This window comes from Camellia sinensis, chromosome 12 (genome assembly GCF_055761805.1).
Source record: "Camellia sinensis isolate YWXY chromosome 12, ASM5576180v1, whole genome shotgun sequence".
Classification (NCBI taxonomy): domain Eukaryota; kingdom Viridiplantae; phylum Streptophyta; class Magnoliopsida; order Ericales; family Theaceae; genus Camellia; species Camellia sinensis.
In genome coordinates, this window is record NC_138972.1 from 48222731 (window position 1) to 48231630 (window position 8900).

Here is an 8900-nt window from a genome sequence, read left to right on the forward strand (position 1 = left end):
TTCACTTCCTTAGTCATAATTTTTTTTCACGGAACAACACAGTAAACATTTAAAAGTACCAATCGAGGACTAAGAATATAACAGAAATCATGTGCGAGGGTCGGGTTATTACAGGGGTTCTATGACCCGGGACTTTGGGCGCCTTGTGGATGCGGCAGCCCATATGGAGACTATGATGCAGGACAAGGATGAGAGACAGAGAGGCTCTAAGAGGAGTCAGGATGGCCAAGGTGATGGCAGGAGACAGAGGGGTTCTAACTCTCAGCAGTCTTAGGGTGGTTATGTTAGATCGACATTGCCAGTGCCGAGTGCAGGTTCTGGGAGAGGCAGTCAGGGAGACGTGACTTGTTACAAATGTGGTCAGCTGGGTCACAAGTCTCCAGCTTGCCCGCAGAAGGACGGAGTGCAGAGAGCAGCTTCATCTTCGGCTCAACCTCAAGGCCAGAGTCAAGGCAGAGGCCAGCTACTGTCTTGTTATCAGTGTGGTCAGGCGGGGCACCTGAAGAGGTTTTGCTTGTAGTTGAGTGGCACATCTGGTGCATTTGGGCAGAGGCACAGTTTTTAGCCAGCTCAGTCAGTTCAGGCCTCAAGGGCCAATCAGGGAGCTTCGTCGTCCCAGTCTGTGCAGCAGTCTTTTGCTCCTAGAGGTCAGCAGGTAGATCAGGGGCCTACAGGGCGCGTGTATGCTGTTACCGCGCAGGATCTTGTACCTGCTCCATCGGTTGTGAGAGGTACCTTCTTGTTTTGCAACTCGGTTGCCAATGTGTTGATTGATACGGGTACATCCCATTCTTTTATATCTGCTGCATTTGCATCTGTTTTGGAGTTAGAGTTGGCACAGTTAGCATCTCCTATTTGTGTTGTATCACCTGTTGGGGGTGAGTTGATTTTGAAACAGAGGTGTCGGGGTTGTGATATAGAGGTAGCAAATCGTCGACTTCCATTTCCTTTTGTAGTTATGCTTATGTCAGGTTTCGATGTTATTTTGGGTATGGACTGGCTATCGTCATACCGGGCTGTTATTGATTATTACCGCCAGAAGGTCACAGTATGTACCTTGTGCGGGGATTGTTTTCACTTTTTGGGGGATTGGGTTGGTAGTGTATTGCCACCGGTGTATGATCCGCGAGAGCAGAGTGAGCTTAGTTGTCTTCTCGCTAGCTTTATGAGTGGTGAGTGTGATGAGACCGGGGTTGAGTTGTCGAGAGTGGTTTGCGAGTATTCGGATGTTTTTCCCGAGGACCTTGTCAGTTTTCCACCTCACCGAGAGATAGAGTTCTCTATTGATTTAGTGCCCGGCACGGCGCTGATTTCTATGGCACCTTATCGTTTTGCCCCAGCCGAGTTGAGTGAGTTGAAGATTCAGCTCCAGGAGTTGCTAGATAAGGGTTTTGTCCGCCCTAGTGTTTTGCCCTGGGGAGCACCAGCCCTCTTTGCTAAGAAGAAAGATGGTGCCTTGAGATTGTGTATCGATTATCGGAAGTTGAATCGGGCTACGGTCAAGAATAAGTACTCTATGCCCCGTTTAGATGATTTGTTTGACTAGTTGAAAGGTTCCCATTGTTTCTCTAAGATAGACTTGAGATCAGGTTACCATCAGTTGAGGGTCAGGGAGGAGGATATTCCGAAGACGGCATTCTGTACGCGGTATGGCCATTATGAGTTCCTGGTGATGCCATTTAGGCTCACCAATGCACCGGCAGTCTTTATAGACTTGATGAACCGGATATTCCGGGAATCCCTAGATCGTTTTGTAGTCGTTTTCGTAGACGACATTCTGATTTATTCACCTTCTGAGGAGGAGCACGAGGAATACTTGAGAGTGGTGCTTGAGTTGCTTAGAACCCACAAACTGTATGCCAAGTTCGGGAAGTGTGAGTTCTGGCTAGGGGAAGTCAAGTTCTTAGGCCATGTAGTTTCCAGGGAAGGGGTGTCTGTTGATACATCCAAGATTGAGGCAGTGCAAGATTGGGCACAGCCTAAGAGTGTTTTCGAGATCCGCAGTTTTCTGGGATTAGCTGGGTATTACCATCGGTTTGTGAAGGATTTCTCCAAGCTAGCTTCGCCGTTGACTAGATTGACGCGGAAAGGGGTCAAATTTGTATGGAGTAAGACTTGTGAAAAGTCGTTCCAGGAGTTGAAAATTAGATTGACCACTGCTCCAGTTTTGATTATTTCGGAGAGAGGTTTGGGTTATGCTGTTTATTGTGATGCCTCACGAGAGGGTTTGGGTTGTGTGTTGATGCAAGAGGGAAAAGTAGTAGCCTATGGCTCACGTCAGTTGAAAATACACGAGAAAAATTACCCTACACATGACCTAGAATTAGCAGCAGTGATCTTTGCCTTGAAGATTTGGAGGCACTACCTTTATGGTGAGAGGTTCGAGGTATTCTTGGACCATAAGAGTTTGAAGTATCTGTTTACACAGAGAGACTTAAATCTGAGGCAGAGGAGGTGGATGGAGTTCATTGAGAACTACGATTTCGAGTTGCACTATCACCCGGGAAAGGCCAATGTTGTGGCCGATGCCCTTAGTAGGAAATTCATTAGTGATGTTGCTTATATAGCCATCCGGGAGTGGAAGATGTTGGGTGCACTGGGCGAGTTTGACTTGCTTTTAGGTGAATCTGTTGAGGTTGCGGCCTTGTTTTCTGTTGTTGCGCAACCTACACTTGTGACTCGAGTGTTAGAGGCACAGGGAGGTGACCTTGAGGCAGAATCCCTCCGAGAGAAGATCTCTAGTGGGAAGGTTGAGAAGGGTTTGTCTGTGTATCTGTAATAACCCGACCCTCGTATACGATTTTGGTATCTTTCCAGTCCTCTATTCTGTGCTTTTGAATTGAAATTTCGTTGAACTAAGTGAAACTTGGAAATATGGATTCCTATCTGTTTGATAAGAACATTATCTATCACATTTAGAATGCTTAAATCTGAAATTGGAAGCCTTAGAGGCTTAGTTGTCTGAAATTGATTTAAGATTTGAACTTGGCATGATTTTTAAGCTATAATGAAATTTTCTGTCAAATTTCAATCTGGGATGTTTAAACGATTGAATTTTGTCTTTATATGCCTTTAAGTATACCTATATACTTGTGTTCCTTACATATTGAGTCAAGAACCTTGTTTAAAATATCTCCCAAGAAAAGGGTTTAGAAGAGAGGGTTGGAGAAGATCAACAAGGAAGAGAATTTAGGAAAATTGAGAAGCTCCTTTGAGATTGAAGTCCAAGGACACACTCCGGGAGAAACGAGTGCGCCGCATCAACACTGTGAGTAATAGTACATTAAATGTACATCTGTCTACTGTTAATATCTAATGCTATTAACATTCGGTTTTCCATAAGTTACTACATTAGCATGTGTATAGAGTGAACTCGATAGAAATGTGAACATTGAAGGAAATTTGTACATCTATATACTTTTGGGCCAAAAGGCCGTTCTGTTAAGCCGAAAGGCTGTTCTGTAAATTTCTAGGCCGAGAGGCTGTTCTGTTTTTTTCTGGGCCAATAGGCCATTCTATTATAATTGGGCCCAAGGCCGTTCTGAAAATGATACCGCATCAGATTAACTGTATGGATTCTGTTTTTATGAATACAGTATGATGTATTACGATTTAAATTGGGTAATAAACTGTTTAAGTACTGTTATTCACTGAGCTTGTCTCACTCTGTAATCTTGTTTAATTCTGTAGGTAACCCACTTGGAGGTCAGTCCTAACATCAATATCATCTACCTTTTGTTAACTTAAGTATACCCAGGCATTTGGGGAAGCCGTGCACTTATTAGAGTTTTGTGGATTTTGGCTTGTACTTGTACCAACTACCGACTAAAGTTGGAATGTACTTATTGTTTTGCCAGTTGCCCAATCTTAGAATTGGAGCTGTATAACTGTATGTAAATAACTCAGTCTCAGATGCATATCTTTTGTATGTTTAAGTACAGGTTGTTGTGTGATCCTGGCATGATGATAGTAGCTCAATGGATACATTTTGAGGTCATTTTTGACCATCTGACGCTTCTAGTTAGGCCCCTCAGGTTATATATAATAGGTTGAGTGTCTGTTTCCAAATAGGTCATGCCCAGACTGTTAGGGGCAAGTTTAGGGTGTGACAGTATCCCGACCTGAGTGTGAGATACCGAGACCGTTTGTTTGTGTCGGAGTCTTACCGAGAGGAGGTACTCCGAGAGTTTCATCATTCGCGCCTTGCGGTGCATCCGGGAGGCACCAAGATGTATCGTGATTTGGGTCGTCAGTTTTGGTAGAGGGGTATAAAGAGAGATGTGGCAGTTTTCGTGTCTAAGTACCTTACTTCTCAGCAAGTGAAGGCCAAACATCAGAGGCTAGCGGGTTTGTTGCAACCCTTGCCTATTGCCGAGTGGAAGTGGGAGCATGTCACTATGGACTTCATTGTAGGTCTTCCGAGGACTCAGCGGGTTAGTGATGCTATTTGGGTGGTTGTAGACCGGTTGACTAAGTCGGCACACTTTATCCCTATGCGCGTAAGAGATTCAGTAGATCATCTTGCCGACTTGCATATTCGGGACATAGTGAGGTTGCACGGGGTCCTAGTGACGATCGTCTCAGATAGAGATCCTCATTTTACTGCTAGGTTGTGGCAGAGTTTGCAGAGTGCCTTGGGCACTAGGTTGACCTTTAGCACGGCTTATTACCTTCAGACTGACGGGCAGTCCGAGCGTACTATTCAGATCCTTGAGGATATGCTTCGAGGTTGTGTTCTTGACTTTAGTGGGTCGTGAGAGAGGCACTTGCCCTTGGTGGAGTTTGCCTACAACAACAGTTTTCAGTCGAGTATCAGTATGGCACCGTTTGAGGCCTTGTATGGCCGACCGTGTAGGTCTCCAGTTTGTTGGGCCGAGGTGGGTGATGCACTTTTGTTGGGCCCGGAGTTGGTGAGGGAAACGGCGGAAAAAGTTGAGCTTATCCGTAGGAGGCTTGTTACAGCCCAGAGTCGCCAAAAGAGTTATGCCGACCGTAGGAGGAGGCCTTTGGCATGTGAGGTGGGTGATCATGTTTTTCTGAAAAAATCACCTAGGCGGCGTTTGATGAGGTTTGGGAAGAGTGAAAAGTTATCCCCTCGGTTTATAGGTCCCTTTGAGATCCTTGAGAGGATTAGGGAGGTTGTTTATCGTTTAGCCTTACTGCCGCAGTTGTCCGGGGTACATGACGTGTTTTATGTTAGTATGCTTCGAAAGTACGAGCCGGATCCATCGCATATATTGGATTGGACCGACTTGGAGGTTGACGAGGATATCTCGTATGAGGAGAGACCGGTTCGGGTCTTGGATAGACGGGAGCAAGTCTTGCGAGGCAAGACCATTCCCTTGGTGAAAGTTTTGTGGAAACATCACGGAGTGGAAGAAGCCACTTGGGAACGTGAGTTGGATATCCGTGAAAAATATCCGAACTTGTTTATTAATGTATAATCATGTATTGAGATTTTGTAATACTGATAGACTTTACGAACATTTTATATGTCTTAAGTTGTAAAATGTTGTAAATGTTTTGGTTTATGGTAGTATTTTGAAACTTGCCTTGAAATGGAAGTTTAGTGTAACATTGCATATGTTGAATGTATTGTGGAAATGGGAAATATATCATGAACATTGAATATATATAAAATTGTGAAATATAGCACTGAAAATTGTTGAATGGCAAGGATTGCATATTTTAATGCATGTGTGGAAAATGTTGTGAATTGCCTCTTGAAAAGAGATGAGATGACCGGTAATGGGTCAAGTTGTTAAGTTTTGAAATGAAATGTTGTTGGGAAATGAGAAAACTTATTTTTGAAAAGTTGTGCCAAATTTCGGGGACGAAATTCTTTAAGGGGGGAAGGTTATAGCGATTCTGATTTTCCCGTTACTGTTTAGTTGTGCTCCGGACTTGGTTCCGTGGAGTTGGTTGTTGTATATGCCTTGTTGTCATCCTTTGTTTCCGTATAGTTGAGTTTTAGGATGTATTGGGCAAGTGTGTTACAGGTTGGTTGAGCCTAAGTCTCAAATCTTGTTGCCCAGTTTTCAGGTGATCTGCTCGAGCGGGTCTTATTGCGCTCGAGCGGGGTTTACACACACCCAGCATTTTGTGCACCTGTAAAACTTCTACAGTTGTGTTTTTCACGCTCGAGTGAATCTTCTTACGCTCGAGCTGGTCGCGCTCGAGCGGGTATATTGGCACTCAAGCGGGTAGTTCATTGTCTCTAAAAGTACTAGGAGGGGGAAATCTACGCTCGAACGACTTTCCCTTTGCGCTCGAGCGGGTGTGTTTTGCAGTTGTGTCTTGGCGCTCGAGCGAGTACCCTTCACACTCGAGCGGGTCTAGTTTTTTGTGCCTGACGCTCTATTCTCTGCTCGAGCGAGTCATACGTATATCAGATATCAGCTGGGTCTTTTTAGATCACTTTTCAACTTTCACTCTCACTCTCTTACTTTACCAAAAACCGATTTTGAGAGCTCCTCTCTCTAGAAAATACCTTCTCTCTAAGGTTTGATCTAGTTAGAGTGATCTCCCACCTTTGTCCTTTTGTAAAAAGTGTGGTGATCGTTGAGGGCTACATTTTGATCCGAGAATATTTGGGGTTTGGAGCATTTCGGGTTTCTTCATCTTCTTCCATTGAATCTTATCTCTTAAGGTAGGGATTCCTACTTATTCTCATATGCTTTAACATAAGTGTTGATCTATTTGTATAGATGGTTGATATTTGGGAAGTTAGGGTTTGAGTTATGTTTTATAAAAGAGGGGTTTTGTCCTTTGGACTCAAATGTGTATGTTTTGGGTCTTAAAAAGTGATTATTGATGTTAGTTGATGATATTTAGACCTTTGGGTCAATATTGAAAAAATGAGAAAAAATGCCATGTTTGGGTATAATTGGGTCATTTATGTAATTAATGACATTTATGATGAGAATATGAAATTGAGTTGAAAATAATGAAATTGGCTCAATATGAGATGGAATAGTGAGGTTGGATTTATTAATCGCTCACTTTTGAAAATGTTGATAAATTATCTGTTGATGCATTTATTATCTGTTTAGAAATAACTGCTTTGGGCTATCGGTGGAGGATAGTCGTGACTGTTGTAGACAATGCATGATTATTAGACAAACCGGAACTAATCAATTGAATATGTCATCGAATATGACAATTGGAATAATACATCGAATTTGTGTATTGATTGAACATGTATATGATAGTTGTTTATATACAATGTGTTGTGTGGGAGGAGATAGGGGATGTACTCCACGGTTTAGGGAGAGATAGGGGATGGACTCCTAAACCGGATGTTATGTGGGAGGTGATAGGGGATGGACTCCATCAATACAGCAATTATGTGTATCTATTGATATGTTGATACAGCAAATCTGTGTATCACTTGCGAAGTAAGGAAGTGTTTGTATGTGTTAATGATGCAGCAAATATGTGTATCTGTTGAGACTTATGGAAGTATTTTGTTATGAGTTGTTATCTCATTAGTATTATTGAAATGGAAGAACTGTTGACATGAGATGAAATCTCTGTTAAAGTAAATGGCCAGGTTCTGAGCCAGGATTATAGATTGGAAATTTGGATAAGAACTGGAATAAAACATGGACACTTGGTCATGTAATTGAAATGTGTTATGAATTGATTTATGTGAGTTAAACATTTATCGATTGCTAACGTCTTAGTTATTGCTTATATTATGTTTAGCATATCTCTACTGAGCGTTGACTCACCCTATATGGGACATCATTTTCAGGTACAGGTAGCATGCCACCTCCAAGGACGTAGCTTGAGAGGCTTAGTGGTTGGGTCATCTTTTTTATTACATTTTTGTATTACATGTATATCAAGCCAAGGGCTTATTTTGTATAGAGTTAGTACTCTTTCTTTTGTAACCAAGTGTTGACTTGGAAAGCTGTAAGCCCGTAGGGCATTTGCTTTTGTTGTTAACATGTAATACATTTGTAAGAAATACTCTGATGGAATGTATTTTGGCTTTATTCTCTTGTCTAAGTATGTCATTATTGTATGCTTTATGGGTTTATTTTGAGGGCGTTACACCCACCCACCCACCACCCGCCACCACCACCCACCACCCGCCACCACCACCACCACCACCACCACCCACTCGCTACCACCCACCACCGTCACCCACCCACCCACCATCACCACCCGCCACCGCCACCGCCACCGCCACCCACCCGCTACCACCCACCACCACCCGTCATCCGCCACCTACCTGTCACCACTACTCGCCACCACTACCACCACCACCACCACCCACTCGCTACCACCTACCACCCGCCACCGTCACCCACCCACCCACCACCACCTGCTACTAGCCGCTACCCACCACCCACCGTCACCACTTTCCACCACCGTCTTCTGCCGCCACTTTCCACCACTTGCCATTTCTCACTCTTTTTTATATTTTTAAATTTTTTAAAACATTTTGTCAATTACCAAACGCTTTTGTAGTTTTTGTTTTTTTAAAAATAAACAAAACGAGTTTATAAAATTTTTGTAAATATAAATTGAAAACGTAAACGTTACCAAACAGACCCAAACCGTTTATATTTCTACAACTGCTTCTGAAACAGCTTTTAGTGTAGGTGAACGAGTTGTAAGCGATTACCGCAGCAGGCTTTCACCCCAAATGGTTGAGGCACCGATGTTATCCAAAGATCATATGCATGCACTTACGAGAAGACAGTGAAAATAACAAAATTCCAGGCAACTTGGATGATATATCATTGGGTGACGCGAGTGAATTGTCTACCTTCTCCGATTATTGATCAACAAATTTTTTTTAATATTTCATTTCGTAATGTTTTTATTATATTATTGAGGTAGATTATAATGCAAATGATTTGTAAGCTAGTAGATGTAAACCTAGTTGG